The sequence below is a fragment of the Pezoporus flaviventris genome, unplaced genomic scaffold (assembly GCF_033815535.1).
Source record: "Pezoporus flaviventris isolate CSIRO_AGI_PZ_B2104156 unplaced genomic scaffold, CSIRO_AGI_Pfla_v1 ptg000001l, whole genome shotgun sequence".
Classification (NCBI taxonomy): Eukaryota; Metazoa; Chordata; class Aves; order Psittaciformes; family Psittacidae; genus Pezoporus; species Pezoporus flaviventris.
The window spans coordinates 63,668,926-63,685,833 of NW_026892549.1; the positions used below are offsets into that span (position 1 = coordinate 63,668,926).

General features: G+C 39.6%; 1 long non-coding RNA gene across 1 annotated transcript in view; it reads right to left on the minus strand.

Moving 5' to 3' along the window:
* Window positions 1–481: 481 nt before the first annotated feature.
* The window catches only part of LOC133273827 (uncharacterized), a 157,211-nt gene continuing 140,784 nt past the window's right edge, over window positions 482–16,908 (minus strand). The window contains exon 4 of the long non-coding RNA XR_009744942.1: window positions 482–1,678. This is a non-coding gene — a long non-coding RNA (uncharacterized LOC133273827). The remainder of the gene's footprint in view (window positions 1,679–16,908) is intronic.

Genomic DNA, 16,908 nt, shown 5'->3' on the forward strand with positions numbered 1-16,908 from the left:
TGGAATTTTGATCTTATTTTATGACATGACTTAAAATGACACTGTTAAGAGTAAAGATCCTCCCATGATCTCCATGGGAGAGAACTCTGAGAATCAGTGTTTAAGGAATGATCCTCCAAATTCAATGATTTAATACTTTCTCTCTTGATTTTAGAGATGTACATATAGTCAAGAGTACCTTTCTTGCAAGATCTGTGTCGAGAGGTCAAATCATTACTAGAGCATTGGTAACTAGAAAGGAGTATTTGGAAGATCAGAAGAGGAGACCAAACTGTAGGATTTGATCTTGGACAAGCAAACACTATGACAGTAATAAAGTCAGTCACATATCATGCCGTACATAACTTTTGTACTTAATACAAGATTTTATTGAAAACACATGTATGGATTATCCATAGAAATAAACTGAAGAGTTTGTGCTACCTAAAACGCGCTCTTGACTGTTTATTAACTGGTGATAATCTGCACTGATCCATGTTGCAATTCCATTGCAGATGTTGCTGACATTAAGATGTATGGCAAGGGAACTACAGAAAGAGCTGATTTAAACAGGTATTCCACATTAACTCAACAATGTATGCAGTGCAAAAATGTCTTTCACAGGAGCTCAAGTTTTCTGCTTTATTCTTTGCAGTTTTATGTGTGTTGTTATAAATAAAGAGTTAAGAAAGTATTTTGAAAGTCATTTGATTTCTCTAATTTCATAGCTTCCCAAAATTTGCTGGCTTGTTGTTTAAGTTTCCTTCTTACTGGAGGCTAGAGAAGGAACTGTAATTATGTAGTCAGTCTGAACCTCATGGCACAGGAAAGGCTGCTTACATTTTGTCAGATGTACCATCCCTACAGCCGGAGCAAGCACAGCTGCTCTCAGACTTGTTAATATGTTCTGTAGGGAATGAATGGCTTGAAAAGGATTGTGCTTCTGTGCATTTCCCCTGCTCCACACAGCAAGTGGAGCTGGCAGTCCACCAAAGCTCCTGCACTGTGCACAAGAATGTGTGGCGTTTCATTAAGGAGGAAGTAATGCCTTGAGGGTAACGCATAGGACCATGTTCGTTACAGAGGAAGAGCTATAAAGGGTGAAGGAGGCAGTCAAAATGCTGAGACACAAAGATGGGAAATGGGTGTATGACTAGTGAAGAAATGATCCCTGGATCACACTGTAATTCTTTCTTTTTCTTGCCATTTGTCACTGGCTCAGTCCACAGCACTAGCTCTCCATCTAGGTAGAGGTAAGACATACCAAGCACCCCCCACCCCGCGTCTCTATCTGGGAAACACATTTATTATGAAGTCTTAGATGGTTTATAGCACCTGTGATAATCCAAGGTAGGTGAATTTTATATGCTTTTATGGAGTGACAAAGCAGGAAATAGCTTAAGGAAACACCTTAGTCAGTAGAAATCAAATTAAAAGCTCCATGTAGGTCATCTGAAAAGCCTAAAAGGCAATCAAAAATCAAACTGTTTACCAGGCACACCAGGTACAAGAATAGGAACAACCTCAGTACAAAGTATAATAAACAGATTTTTCTAATAATGTAAAGTACACAGATGCTTTCTCCATCAACTCCTTACATATTTTTGAAGTCACACAGTACACCAATGAAGGCAAAAGGAGAACTTACCCAACTTCAGTACTTCCACAGTGAGCTCTGTGTGCTTGTCCATCCACCTCCCTGAAGAAAAGACTATGTTACATGTCAGGAATGAGTCCAGTAATTATCTTCTAATGTAGGAGCAGTGCCAGCAGCACCCTGGTAATGGCAGCATTAATGCCCAAAGTTTACATTTCCAAAAGGGAAAACATTTACAGGCACAATCTGGGTATTTTAACTGTCACAGACCTCAGAGAGCTGATACTGCTTAGCCTTGTGGCCAAGGCATGAAGCCACTGGTTATCTCTCTGCCACCAGAATAGACCTTCTCACTACTTTTCTAATAAGCTCAATAATTAATCCAACATTTGAAGAAGAAAAGGGCCATGTCATTATTAATAAGCAAGAAATGAAGGAAAAAAGATACTTATCTTGCTACAAATAGATCATGAAAATACTTCCTACTCCATGATATGACCAGAAAACACCAGAAAGCTCTAAAGGTCTACAGTAGTTCAAATTAATTGTACTCCTTATAAATCTCAAAATGCAGAGAATAACAAAGCTGTCTGGTCAGTTATTTCTCTTACCTATCAAAACAAAGTGAAGCAATAAAAAAGGCACTAAGCTCATTCAACAAGAGCAATAGGAAGGACAAAGCATCTTCTATACGAGTGTAATCAAATGCAGGTTTGTACCAAAAATGTAAATGGTACATATTGCCAAAATACTTAAATAATAAAGTATTCCATGCAATTCCAAGGAAAATAAGATGAACTTTTGAGCAAGATACAAGTGTACACAAGTCATTATATAGAATATGGTAACGCTTGGCTAGAACTCGTATGGAGTTCCTCACTTTAATGAGCACAGCCTTCACCCACAAATTAAAACCCAACAAATAAAAGATACGAAGATGATCTCACTTGTTGGTACTTAACCAAACTGCAATTTGTCCCAGGAGTTGTGAAGCCACTGCCTTCTAACACATCCAGAACTCTCTGCTTATTGACCTGATCTGTGTAAAGCCTGAGCTTTTGGGGTTCTGTTCTGGCTACATCAATTGCTTTTTTTCCCCTATCAAAACATTTGGCTTTACGGAAATGACAATGGTTAATTGCAAACATGGCATGATGCTTAAAGTTTAATGGTGCTCACTTCACTCTGAATAAAAGTATGTTTCTTTGTACAATACAGCAAATGGTTCAACATTAGTGCGCAGTGTTGCTATGTTAATAGCAAACTTTAAGAGCTACAAAGTATAGTCTAAATATTTAACATACATATACTACCATAACTTTAAACCCATCAGTTTTCATTAATCATAGAATAGCATGCTTCCTCATTATTAAATATATTAAATATATTAAATTCCTCATATATTAAAATACAGATATATTGTCCTGAACATCATAGAAAGTGCAGGCACTCAGCCATTCTTGCAAAATAGTGGTTTCTAAGCCTTGTTTCACCACTCTGCCTCCTATTTCAGATTACAAACATTGTTAAAGATTCCAGCACAGAAACAGACAGAAAAGATCCTACATAACATAAGGAGGGGCATCAATTTTCTGCCAAAACACGACTAAAGCTTCAGGTAGAGAATGGCTCAATCAATGCCCTCCATCCTATTACTGCAGCATTTCAAACATAATCCAAACAAACTAATTGGAAGGTTTGATAAGGAAAGCCTAAAAATAGCTTAAGAAACTATCAATAGACAGCTGTAGCTTTACATTTTTATTTACATCTAAAAGTGTACGAAGCACAGGAAAGTCTATGCTGAAAACAAAGTTATTTCTTAGAGAATAGGTCAACAGTCTACAGAGATTGTAAGAAATTTCTTGTCCAAATCTGAGTGAGTCTCACATGAGTTTGTTAACTGGAAAGGAATGATTTTATCTCTGACCTTGGTCCTCTAAACACGTCATTTACTCTGGGGTTGTACTCTTTAGAAGAGATGCAATGGGTGTATCGTTAAGCTCTTAATCATATAAAGAGGCAAAAATTGGTAGTCATGACAGGTTTGGAAGGCTGAGATTTCCAGCTTGTAAATGAATGACTGTTTCTTTGGCTAGGTCTCTGAAAAGTACACGAAGGGCAAGAAAGGAGCTATTGTAGCTTTTTACCATCAGCTTGTGAGAGGATGAAGCAGAGAAAGATTTCTGAATGCGCAGCCCACATTTGAAGTGTCTGCAGATCTGAATCCAGAGTGTAACTGTTCAATATTTAGATATAGAGAAAAGACATTATGACTGCAAAAAAAAAACAAGTCTGGGGCAAAGAATGAAAGGGACAGAGGCTGACATGAGGTTTGCTTATATTAGCTTGAAATATTTTGTTGTTCAGTCTCTATAAAAAGTATTTCTCCTACATTAAAGTATTTCTTTTCATGAGTAGAATATACTTTCGGATCTTTTCCTTGGGATTTTTTTTAATTTAATATAATAATTATTAATTTAACAAATTTTTAAATTAAATTGGTAGCCTTGATATTTACTGTTATTTACTCTCATTATTTAATGAATGTCTCACTGTACAGATACTGAATACATACTTCCTAGTTACGGAATCACAACTACCTATTCCATGGGTCAATTTTTAAATCACTGCTTTCCTACAAGACGATTTGGCTAATAATTAATAAATTAATGGCTTAGCCATGATACTTTTTCCACCGAGTCCTTAAAATCTAGTGCAATACTTTGTGACTATTGCTGCACTTAACCCATAAAGACAATTGTGTCAAAAATCATCAATATAGGCTGTTATACCGGGCAATTTACAGGTACAATTTTCAGTTAGACTGAAGGAGATTTGATTATAAAAGATGGGTTTGAAGGTATCTTGGGGTTTTTTAAACTTCTCCTGTGAGGTACTTGGATGGTCATAAAATGTTTTAATGAAGAAAAAATACGTAAAGGTAACATTCCGCAAATGGGTTTGGAATATTTTGTGATGGAGCAGCTAAAAAGCTGTCTCACTACCAAAAGCTACTTCCAAACTTCTTTTTACCCTTTGGGCCTGATACATCATCCACTGAAACCTGTCTATAGCTGCTGGATCAGAGCGTCCCTTCACTTTCTATCCTGTACTGTCAGACCCTTACAAAACCAAATAGCAAAGTCAGTGGGTAACCTTAGTGCCTCATCTGGTAAGAGTCTGCATAAACCCCAAAGCAAACAACAAAACCCACAAACCAATAATAGCATTTCATACCACAGAATCGACATTTCCTATTATCTACATAGGAAATTATGATCCTCAAGAAAATCAAAGAAATTTGGAATTTATCTTTCCCCCATTTTCCACTTATAACAAATAGAAATGTTGCTTGTTCATTATAATTTGAAATCCAGAATACAGTGCCTGTCCAATATCCGCCTGATAAACTCCTTCTGGTGAATCAACTGCACAACAGAGAACACAAACAACACATGAAAGATCCCATGGAAGATGGGGTCCTGCATACCTAATTCTGTTTGTGGATGCAGCTGTATGCAGCAAGGCCTACACAGTATAATCATCTTTTACAGAATGGATTATTATTTATAAAGCACCGTAAGAAGCCTTGCACACCATCAGACAGGATTAGTTATTATTCCTCTAATGCTCATTGTCTACCACTGAATATACACTGGGCACAATAAGCTACATGTTTATAATTATAATTTATGTACATATTTCCACGGATTTTCTTGGAGAATGGCATTTTGCTGTGAACTGAATGCAGAACCAGGAACCAAGAGCTCTTCACTTCTAGGAACAAGTTCTTGAGCCTGCAGCCTTATGCGAAGCACATTCGTAAAATGAAGATAGAAATCATCTTGCTTACCTAGAGAAGAGCACTGGAAATGCATGCATCCTTCAGAACCAAAAGCCAAGTCTGGCTAATTCACAATGCATTTGGCAAGGCAGTACTGCACAGTGCACTGCAACCCCAGGCTCACATTGGCACCCTACTGTATCCTCTCTGTATGCTTTCCAGGGTAAGTTAAGTCTCTGCTTGACCTCCAAACCTGTAGATAGTTATGCCTGATAAACCATAATCACAGTTTGGCTCCATGACTTCAGGAGGATTAACTGGATTCCCAAAGGTAAGGAAGCAAGCAAATGTTTGCAGAGTGAGGGCTACATATGGGGAAGGGCCAATTTCCCCAACTGATAATGTATAAATAAAACCCATTACTAATGCTTTATGTTCTAGAAAATTGGGAGCAAATTAGAGGCTTTATTTTAAATTGTTTACATAAAAATCTTATTTTCTTAAAGAGTAGAAATCAACACCCATTTCTCTTCTAATTTGATGCTGTTGTCACATATTACAAAGACTGAGCATAAGAAGCTAAGGAGCTTTTTTTTTTTCTCCATTATCTCGCTATGTACTGATGTGAAACATTTGATGTAACACTACCCAACTGAAATCAAATTAAGAATCAGTTTGATTTGGAAAACACCAGATAAATGGGAAAATCACCTCAAAGGTTTATTAGGGCAGTTTCATATATGATGAACACACAAGAAAGTTTCCCCAGCCATTTTGAAGATACTGCCTGTATTCTTCATACACATTACAAGAAAGCAATTCATGCAACTGAGCATGTTATTAAATAATATACATACCCACATGTGAATATCACTCTGGGTCTATCACATATTGAAGCATAATCAGTTGTGAGTTAAACTGGTATGGGTACTTTCTACCCCATCTCCGTATCTGACCAGAGTCAGCAAAGGCAGAGTTACTACCACCTTTCATATGTTCTTCAGAGCTCTGCTTTCTTGCAAGTACCATGATACCACATCCACTGACGATGTTACTCTTGGAACACATTCCCTAACCTGGACTTAGCAGTAGGTGTTTGGAACTTGTTCTATATCCTGTGATGACTGAACCTTGTCAAGGAGACATAATTCTCTGTTAAATCCTTGCCACTTCTTCACAGCAACCATCAGATTACACAGAAATTACCTGCAAGGATACAAACCACCTCACTTGAAGCCAAATTTGGAACTGCACAAAATTCAGTATCTCTGAAATAGCTGCTCCTCTCCAACCATATCATGGCTTTCTCTCCCTTGGGGAATTCACACCAGTCATGAGATTCTTGATAATACCTGCATTTTTCAAAACTCCTTAACAATGGTGCTCATAATTTGAACGAAAGTACAAGGAATTGCATCTGTCAATATGTTCCACTCCTCAGAATGCAGCAATACGAACAGTAATGTCCAACACACTACAAGCAGGAGGTAACGCCGAGTACACTACTTGACAGAAGTGCAGAAACAGAAGCCAGGCTGCCTAAGGAATACTCTTCAAGTAGTCCAGCCTCTCTTACAAACACTTTCCATGCAGTTCTGGAGCCGAGTAATTCCAGCATTGTCTGTTTTCTAAGAACACCAGATCCTTAATGGAAAAAGTGCTGCTAGCTATGCGTTCATTAGAATTGGAAATGGAGAGTCACTCTTCTAGCCTGGAGCCAGAAGGTGGGCTATCTGGGAGGCAGGGTTGATAGCTTTTGAATACCAGATGAAGTCTATAGATACAAGGCTGGTGTCAAGTGACAAGAGCCTTAAGCAGATGGATGACAGTGTGTGTGCACTATGGGCTGTTGTTAATTTACTAGCTAGAGATAATGCTTCTTTAAAATTAAAAATGAGTCATTGGAAAACAGCCTGAGAGGCCATAGCCTGCAGATCTCAGGCCTCCTGGCAGGCCTGCACTGGGGGGGACATGGGGTTTTAGAGTTATGAAAATTAAAATTGCATGTTAGAGAGAAAGAAAATGTAATTGTTTCTCTTACTGGCTCTTTAAGCTATTCATAGTCTGGATTTGTAATTCACAAGTACATTTGCAGTAAAATGGAATAAACTAGTCATAGTAACTCACAGGCAAGACATAGATGTGCAGTGACAAAGATGCGCAATACTAATGAATAGTCAAGTGGCACGATGTGGGCTTTCTGTTTGTAACTAGGCTTGTATTAGTTTAGCACGGCCATATACAAAGTCCTTCCTTTTCACTACAGGACTTTTCACTGACATTGGGTTATGTTGAAAATAGCACTTTTCCTCTGCTTTGATCTTGGGATGAGGATTTCCGGTCGTACCACTTGCAATAGCATCAATGTATTTCAGTACCAAACACAGACAGGGCTGTCTCGTTGTTTCCTTGCTCCAAATACATTACCAGACATCAGATTCAGTGTAAAATTTCTGAGAGTCCAGTCTGAAAAAGAAGTAACTTACCTCCAAAGGCAAAAAAAGGGAACTACAGAACAAGTACACAAGTGTATTACTCCCCATGCTAGTCTCTGAGGGCTACCATGTGCTACGCTATCTAGAGCTTACTGGGGCACTCGCCACCATCTCAGTTTAGGGAAACAGTGAAGAATTCAAACAGTCAGGTGCCCAGAGAGGCTGGACTCTGGCTGTCTATATAGCCAGGACTGGTTTTAATCCCTACGAGTATTTATTAAGGGCACTATAACAACTTTATTACGTTACCACCAGATTCTGGCAGATCTGAAAAACATGCTTTAGGAAGCACAGCCTGAAACCCCAGATGATTCCTTTAATATTATCATCTATCCAATGTAGAAATAACTACACCTAGCAACTTTACAGCACTTCTTGCCCCTACAGATGTTGGTGCCCATTAAATATCGTTATCCCTACAATCCCCATAAGGGGCAAAGTGCTACATGTCAGTCGGAAGAACCCAGTCCTTGTGACACTCAGTCCTGTATGCTGGTAGCTTGAACACAGGGTTCACATAGTTTCTAAATCCGTAACACTGCTAAGCTGATCTAAAAGGCTACTACTCTATTCCAACACACTCTACACTGACTCAGCACCATTGAGCTCAGCAGTATTACTTCGAGTTTGCACATATCTGAACGAGGGCAGAATTAAACATGGGATATTTAAATAGATGCTCTTCAAAGCTTAGAAAGAAATGAGAGGAAGGAAGGGGAAGAAGATGCATACAGTGAATTAGTTACCCTGCATAATATACAACAATCAAGGTCACATATCAATATTTAGGGACAGTGCACTGCCCGTGCAATATTGTACTGATCCTTTCAGTGACGGTGACAGAGACCTCTGTGCACGGGGCTTTAGAACACTGCAGGACAGAAGTATGAAGCACAGACTTCAGTCACAGCCACATCCAGGCATGAAGGTGCAGCAGCAGCCATGTGAAAGCAGTGCTCATTTCCGCTTGAAGGTGAAAGGCTGACTTCACAGAAAAATTGCTCTCCTCTTTTCAGCCCTCTACAATGCCACCTGTCTCATCAGCAGGACCACTTGAAAGGGATGGGCCTCAAGGCACCTCAGTCCCAAGGTTCTCCATGCCTCATTCTTCATCCACGCTGCTAGTAATGTACCATCACTGGCACAGTTACACCTGAACACTCTGGTGCTGCCAAACACCTGGCTTGATTTTCCACTGTCCAAATGAAAAATAAGCATAATCTGCTTTTTGAGGATACAGCAAATGAGGGAGTTCATGACAAATTGTGTTGGTTTATGCAGAATAGTGATAATAAGATACAAATGAGAATTTTTTGCTTAATGAATAATACTAATCACGTTTCAACAAATGCTGTGCCCTTCTAATTAGAGAGAATGCATAAAATCAGCTTAATTTATTTGTGACTAGTTATACATAGTTTAAATATTTACTAGAGATTTACTCTAACGTTTGAAATGATTTTAAACAGTTCTTGCAGGGAAAGCAGACCTGGTAATGGAAAAGAGGTTACAATTCCAACTTCTCTCCTCCCTTTCGTTATGCAGTGCGTGATGCATACCCTCAGTTTTCAAGATGCAAGAGAAAGGATATTATTGATTTACATGCTAATTCTCCAACTGTTACTAATTTTCTTGATTCCTGCTTCCAAAGTTGCACTTCCAACATTCATCACTGTAGTACACTAGAGGGGCTGAGCATCTTTTTCAATAAATTACAGGAACTAGGACTAATTATAGTGATATTAACTATGCAAAGTAATGTGTAACTTAAAATGGATACGTTTATCATTTCAAATTATGCTTTTGACTCTTGATGGCCTAATACATGGATGCTTTTTTTTAATATAGATTATGAACTGTGCTGTATTTTTTTTTAATATTTCACAATTATAGACATACCTTGTTAATTTGATGAATGGAAAACCAGCACTTCTATCCCATAAAAAGCACAGTGGGTAGAGGACAAGATTAGTACCAAGGATGAGTAGGACCACATCATGATTGTTTTAGCATAACACTCAGGGTTCAGCTTGAGTAGTGCCAAGAGCATGTATTTAGCCCATGGGATTTGTACCATATAGAAACATAGAATCACAGAATCAGCCAGGTTGGAAAAGACCTTTAAGATCATCAAGTCCAACCATTACCCCGTGCCACAAAGCCCATAATGCAAGTTGCTTGGTTAACAGTACCAGCAGTACCTAGAGCGAAGGCAAAACCATCAAGTGCAACTGGCTGTTCATAGCATGCAAAGTATGTTGTAAAGGCTCAAGATCGAGAAGACTTAAAGCAATGGCACTGCAATAGTGCCCCATGTAAGAACTTTACATAGCAGCAGGGCTTTTTAGCTCATGTGTGGCACCATATTGTTATAGTTCTCCTTCTGATCTGGAAGAAAAGCAATCTCTGTCATCCCAGTCATTTTCACATTAGCTAGTATTTGATGGTACAGAAGTATAGCTCTATGTAAGCAAACAAAACTAAGGGATAACACAGGGTGGTACGTTGCCGAAACACTGCCAGGGAAAATAAAGCCATAGAGACGACAGTGCCACACTTTCTCAACAATGTTTGCAGAAACTGACCGCAGAGAGCAGAGTTTGGCCAGACCCTTCCATGAGGTTAGACTGCTCTCTTCCACTGTACCAGAACACTCCATGCTTTATTCTCTGAAAAAGAACCCCACATGCAGACATCTTCAGGGGCTTACCAAAGAAACACCTGAATTTTGGACCTCTGCCATTAGTGCCCTGCTTAGCAAACACATCCATTTGTTCTTCTAAGTATTGGGATGGATGCTCTTATGCTTGGATGGTACTATCCTTAAAACCCTGCCAACTTGCCTAAGCACATTTGCCCGTGAGAACTGCCTCCCATGGGATCTGACCTCTAGTTTCCTCAAACAGTCAAAGGTGACTTTTCCTAAGGTCCAGGGACTGCATTCTGCACTCTCCTTCCTCATTTTCCTCAGGATCTTGAACTCCACTATTTCATGGTCATTACAGCCAAGGCTACCACTGATCTCCACATCTTTGATCAACCCTTCCTTGTTAGTGAACAGCAGCAGATCCAGCTGTGAATCACGCCAGGTGGCCCTTCTAATACCTGCATCAAAAAGCCATCCATGCCACCCTCCAGAAATCTTTGACTGCTTGTCTACCAACATCTGTCTTTCCATCAGATTTCAGCTCTTCCAAAGGTAAAAGAAGTACAAACAGAGGTTATCGTCATTTAAATACCTTCAAAATTTTAACAAACCTACTCATATTTTACTTATGCAGTCTTACAAAGTGGAGCTTTTGCATGTATTTATAATGGCATTTTATGGCAGCTTGAGCACCTGCAGTGTTAATCTTCTACCCACTGGAAAACAGGCAATGAGTTACTTTATGATACAATGCAACATCAATCAAAAACTTCAGCATTGCACAGCAGAGTAGATCAGGCAACTACACCATTCGATGAACAACAGAAAACACAGCAGGTACCACCAAGGAGCTTACAGGTACACATAACCTTTCCTGGACCTGCAAAACACCTGGAAATCGAGCACATTGATGGCAATAAAGCTGGAGAAGGCTTAAGGCAGATTTTCTTGTGCTATCACCACAGCTGGACCTCTGATTTCTTGAGGAACTGTAAGTGTTGACCAGTATTTCTATTGTTACTAATATTCCTAGGCTTCAAGGTTTCATTTTTGCCTGTTGCTTTGTGTCAGTTTTGTGTTATCATCTGTACAACCAGTGCCTCTTCTGATCAGCAGCAAACGAGTCAGTGGTGAGCTGGACACCACTAACAGCATCAAAACATAAACAGATCCCTTTTGAATGATGCTCTCTCTTGTGTCAGTTACCCTGGGTGGCTACATGCTATGAACACTCCCTGAAGATAATTTTGGCTCTTAGAAACTATATTGGTAACCAGGAAGGAAGTCAGCCACACTTCCTCTCATAAGAGGAAATGAAATGCTCTTCTTGGAGTCCTTTAAGGAAGGCCTTTTCCACTGTACAACTCCCAGGAGGGCTCCTTCCATTCAGACTTTCTCACTGTACCACTGTGATCACTGTACCAGCCCCACTCCCTGAGCTTCACACAGCTCTGCTTTCATGTCACCGGGAGGGACAGAACTACTACTGAGGCTCCTGTTGCTTCTGAGGGTACTGTAAGATCCAGGGGCATCAGTGATGTCTCCTCTCCTTAGAGAGTCTTCTCCCATTCCCTGTTCCTCACCCTCCATTATTCTCCAGCTTGTCATGTAGTCTGAAGACCTGGCCCTGGTACAGCAGTCTATCTTCTAGGTAGCTTACACACCCACTACCTGCACAATCTGCACCTAAGCTGGTCCCTAAATACCTAGAAAAACAGTAAAAGGATTTGCAAAACAGAGTGTTGAAAGAATTGGAATATGCTGATGTCTCTCTTGAAACTCCAAATACAGCAGAGAATAGAGGCACAGAATAAGTTGTTCTGGAAAGCACCACAGAAAGTCAACTCATCCAACCCCCTGTCAAAGCAGAGTCAACACAACAAGGTTCAGCGAGTAAGCAGAGTCTGCAAACTCTCAGAGTAACCTGCTCCAGTATGTGATAGCTCTCATAGGGAAAAAAAGCCTCTTGTATCTAATGCGAATGCCTTGTATCCTAACTTGTGTCTCTTGCCTTTCATCCTGCCACTGTGTTATCTCCAAGAAGAGTGTCTGTCTTTTCTAGATTCTCCCATTTGTTAACTGTAGACAGCAATAAGATATCCCCTTAGCCTTCTCAAAGCTGAGCAATTCCAGCTCTCACCCCCTTCTTATATGCACTGTGCTCCAGAATACTTCATACACAGTGGTTCTGATTACTAAACAAAATGCAATTCAAAGAAGCTTTGGTAGAAGACAATTTCTGAGACTATTTAAAATCAGAAATGAAAATCACTTACTAGCATCATTTACAATTTTAAAGCACAGCTCACAGCTGTCCTAGTTATGTTCTTATCAATCTCTTCTGGACAAGTATTCTCAAGTCCTTTACCTCATCTAATGTTTTCTAATTCTCCTCTCAAGAAAATTTACTCTCAGGAAGTCATTGAGTTCACAATCTAATTAAATGAAAATGCTGTATGATAAGATTTACCACAGATGCATCAGCCACGCTCTTTAAGTAGAGCTCAGAGATTCTCCAATTTGAGAATTCCTGATCCAAATCTAGGCCACTTTAGAAACTCTCCAAACACTATGTCCAAAACAAGGAATAATGAGGTTCTGCCCCTGCAATATCTTCTGGATCTCAACACGGTTCATTATCACTTAGAACAAGGGCACAGCTTTCACCAACAGGAGAAAACTGAAGAGTTTGCCTACAATTCAAGACATTTAATGTAACTAAAACTGTGTTTGCACTTTGCTTGGGCACTTAACTCTCTTCTTTTTATGTTGCAGTGGAAAGGTAACAATGTAAAGTTCTTAACAACTGAACTACTACCAGGTGTAAAATTGCACACCGCTATAAAACTGTCCTCTTTCTAAACAGTATCTTTGTGTTCCATGCTTTTAATATTGTATTTACAGATCAGAATCCCAGACTCTATGATCAGCTGTATTCTGATTAGATGTGATCTAGTGAAATGCTTTTTCATACTGCACTTTCCTTCTGTAGATCTTAATTTCAGTTGCATTTGATTTAGCTGTAAAATGAAAAGAATTAGACATTCATGTTTAGAGCTGCCCACGTCCAATCTAAAAGCCTCAGAATTCTACATATTGTCCCATGAACTCCCCCACTCCCCCCCCCCCCCCCCCCCCCCCCATGCAATTTTTAGGTCACGCAATGATACAACAAGACTATTAAACATAGACACCAGAAAAGCAGCTGGAAATCAACCTGCTCTTCTTCCCAATGGACATCAGTTTAAAGACAGAAAACTAACAAATTAATTTGCCTTGCAGGGGTGGAAGAAAGCCAAAACATGGTCACCATTATATATTGTGTGGAGAAGCAAAGTTCTTATATCTGAATAAGAACAGGCAAGGATGGGGAGGCACAGTATGGCTAAGAGGCTACAGACGTCATCCTTTGGGGTCCAGCCGCAAACAGGAGATGTAATGTTGAGTCCTTGAGGCTCTTAATTGAGATCATGAATCTCATCCAAACTCATACATGTAGTCATTGTGGAATAATCATCTCCTCTCACATTCCAAGCTTTCCCGATCAGTGCGCTGTTGAGAATGAAGCAAGCTTTAGTACTGGGGGGATGGGATGGTTGTGGATGTGAATGAATGCTTAGGAGTCCTGCTTCTCTTTCTCCTCATTGTAAATTCCTGTCCATTGCCCATCCAACATAACTGATTATTCCCCAAAAAGCACTGACTGATTTCAAGGGTAGCGATGCACAGCCCTTACCAATGCTTTTATTTTAAGCCTCAAAGATACATAAATCGATATATAAAGAGTGCTTCCTGGAGAATTTATAGCATCCAAATCTCCCATATTGAGAACAGTGACGTTTTTTGAAAGGAATGAAGAAATATAGCCATTTAAATTGTTCAGCATAATTAAAATACTCCTAACTAGCTAGTCCTAGAGTAGAAAAAATACTACAGCTTCACAGATGAAATATCAGTGCCTCCTTAGACAGATTTTAAATAAGGCTTAAGTGGGATATCAATGAATGCCTGAAATGTGTGTTTCCTCAGCTTCTCCAGAGAGGATTTCCTCTGATTCTAAATAGGAATAGCCTAATGGCTTTCACTCAGCTATGTTTCTGAACCTACAGAAAGTAGGCTCTCTTCCCTGACGTCTTTCCTTTGATCTGATATTAACAGACATTCAATTGCCTGTAAACTCTTTCATTAGCCACTGTATTTCAGAGGTACTGTGCACCACAACTCCAGCTTCAGAGGGAGGGGAGTGTGCTGGCAGATTGTGTCTATCTACAGTCCAACATCTTCATCAGTGATAGGTTACACTGAGAGGCACCAAACACATCAGTATCCAGTGTCCTGCACTCCTGAAAACTGCCCATTTTACAGAAGTGGATGTGCTGAATTGCAGCTGTGCCCAGCTGCCTGAGCAAGCGCATTGCTCTGCTCTCAACAGTTGGACTCAAAGATCAGAGCTGATGCCAAAAGCCAAGGGGCAAAGCTGTGCGGAACTACCAGGGAGTAGTTCTGGAGTTCAAAGCAGGGGGATGGATTAGTTCCACACTGTGCATGTGAGTAACAGCAGCTGCAGTGTGACATTGTAAGGAGATAAAGAAAAGGATACTACTATTTCCTAGGCACAGCACAAAAGCTGCTGGAGTGAAAATTCCTTGAAAGGCCATGAAAGTTCCTGTGAAGTTCCTTCTACAGGGAAATACAGGTATTTCAGTGAATAAGCTGTTCATGTCAAATACTAGCCTGACTCTGGTAGTAATTTTGCTGAAATTCAACTTTCTGTAATACTGAAATGTACATAGACCCTCTTCCTTTCAATAAACTGGTCAAATTTCTGCCTCCTTGAAGCTCTCTTCACAGTTGAAACTATATAGAAACATCAAAGACATCAAGACTATAGGAAAGCCCAGGCTGAAGGCCTTTGATGAAAATGCTATTCTATCGGGCCCAAGTTCTGTGGAGAGTAACGCACTTGGCTAACACCTAAGTCAAACCATATACAATTCCAGGCTGCCACAAGCAGACTCCATTGCTTTGTTTAAAGTCTACCTATGCTCTCCTGCATGCCTTGGTGTGGATGGTGAACAGAAGCTCACCTATATCAATTCTTCTCTGCTTGCTGCCCGCTTTTCAGAGCTTACTTTTCCTTTTTGATGATATCATCCCTGCAGCATCCTTCTGCCTAACATTAACAATAAAGCTGATAAATCTTTATCAGAACAGGAAACATCTTTTACTTTCTCATTGTGCAAATAGCATCTTTTAAACTATAATAACTGTTCCATCCCGCCCTGTCATCTGAATTCCTTCTCCTGTGTTTATCTAGATGTACCTTCTTGGTAGATGTAAAGGCTCTGAGTGGCCAGAGCTGCTCCCACTCAGACTAGCTGTTAATCTGGCCCAGAATTCTATTCCAGCACTACTTACAACTTGAGTTTAAAACAGATTAATACATATGAGTAAATGGTAGCTCAGAGTTACGAGAGGTATCACACTATCAATGTGCATTCACAGCATGGGTTCCAGGATGCTCCAAATCCAGTTGCTTACTGCTGCTGATCCCATTTAGCATGCTAATTCCGATTCCTACTAAAGCAGCAGGAAGACAAGACCCTAACTTGTTACAATTCATTTCTGTATCACAGAGGCCATTTCAGCTCACTGAAATGTTCATTCAGAGAACTTTTCATTACTTTCTGGTTAATGTGGCAGCTAATGTCCCTGAGGTCTGTGTTCCTGTGTCCATTTAAAAATGTGGGGAAAAAAAAAGAAGGTTTGCCCTTCTTTAGGATAGAATCTCTGAGTCGATCATTTGAGAAACCTTCATTTGCAGTTGCTGGGCTGGATAGTGAAACCATTTCCTGACTGGTGCTGCTTGGCTCTCGGATTCCTCTCTGTATTAGAGAGGCTATGTCCATTCTGGATTAGTGTTCTTTAATAAAACATTACAGCAGTAAACACCAAAAATAGGAGTTTCATGCTTAAGGTACTCCACATTAGAAAAACGTAACGTTCTATCAATGTTTCTTGTTTTATAGTTACCTGATAAATGTTGGGTGTTCAATCCCTTCTATGTCCTGAGCATTCATTACATTAACACTTTTTACAGTTGCCTAGTATTTTTGCAATACATTTTCCTGAATCAGCTGATGACATTTAATGGAATGTTTAAGACACAATATAAAACCATAAATGCTTTAGCTTATTTTGGGGGAAAAAAAGCCCTGTGCATGTAGATTGGTTTTCAAATTAAAAACTCTGTTGGTATACCCAGCATTTTTGCACTGCTATACATATTAAAACGTAACTAAATGCCTCTTATGCAATACTGCAGCATGAGTACAAATAACAAGCGTTTGTACTTTACAAGCAAGCTATATGATTAAGGAGCTATTAATGAAGTGAAACAAAA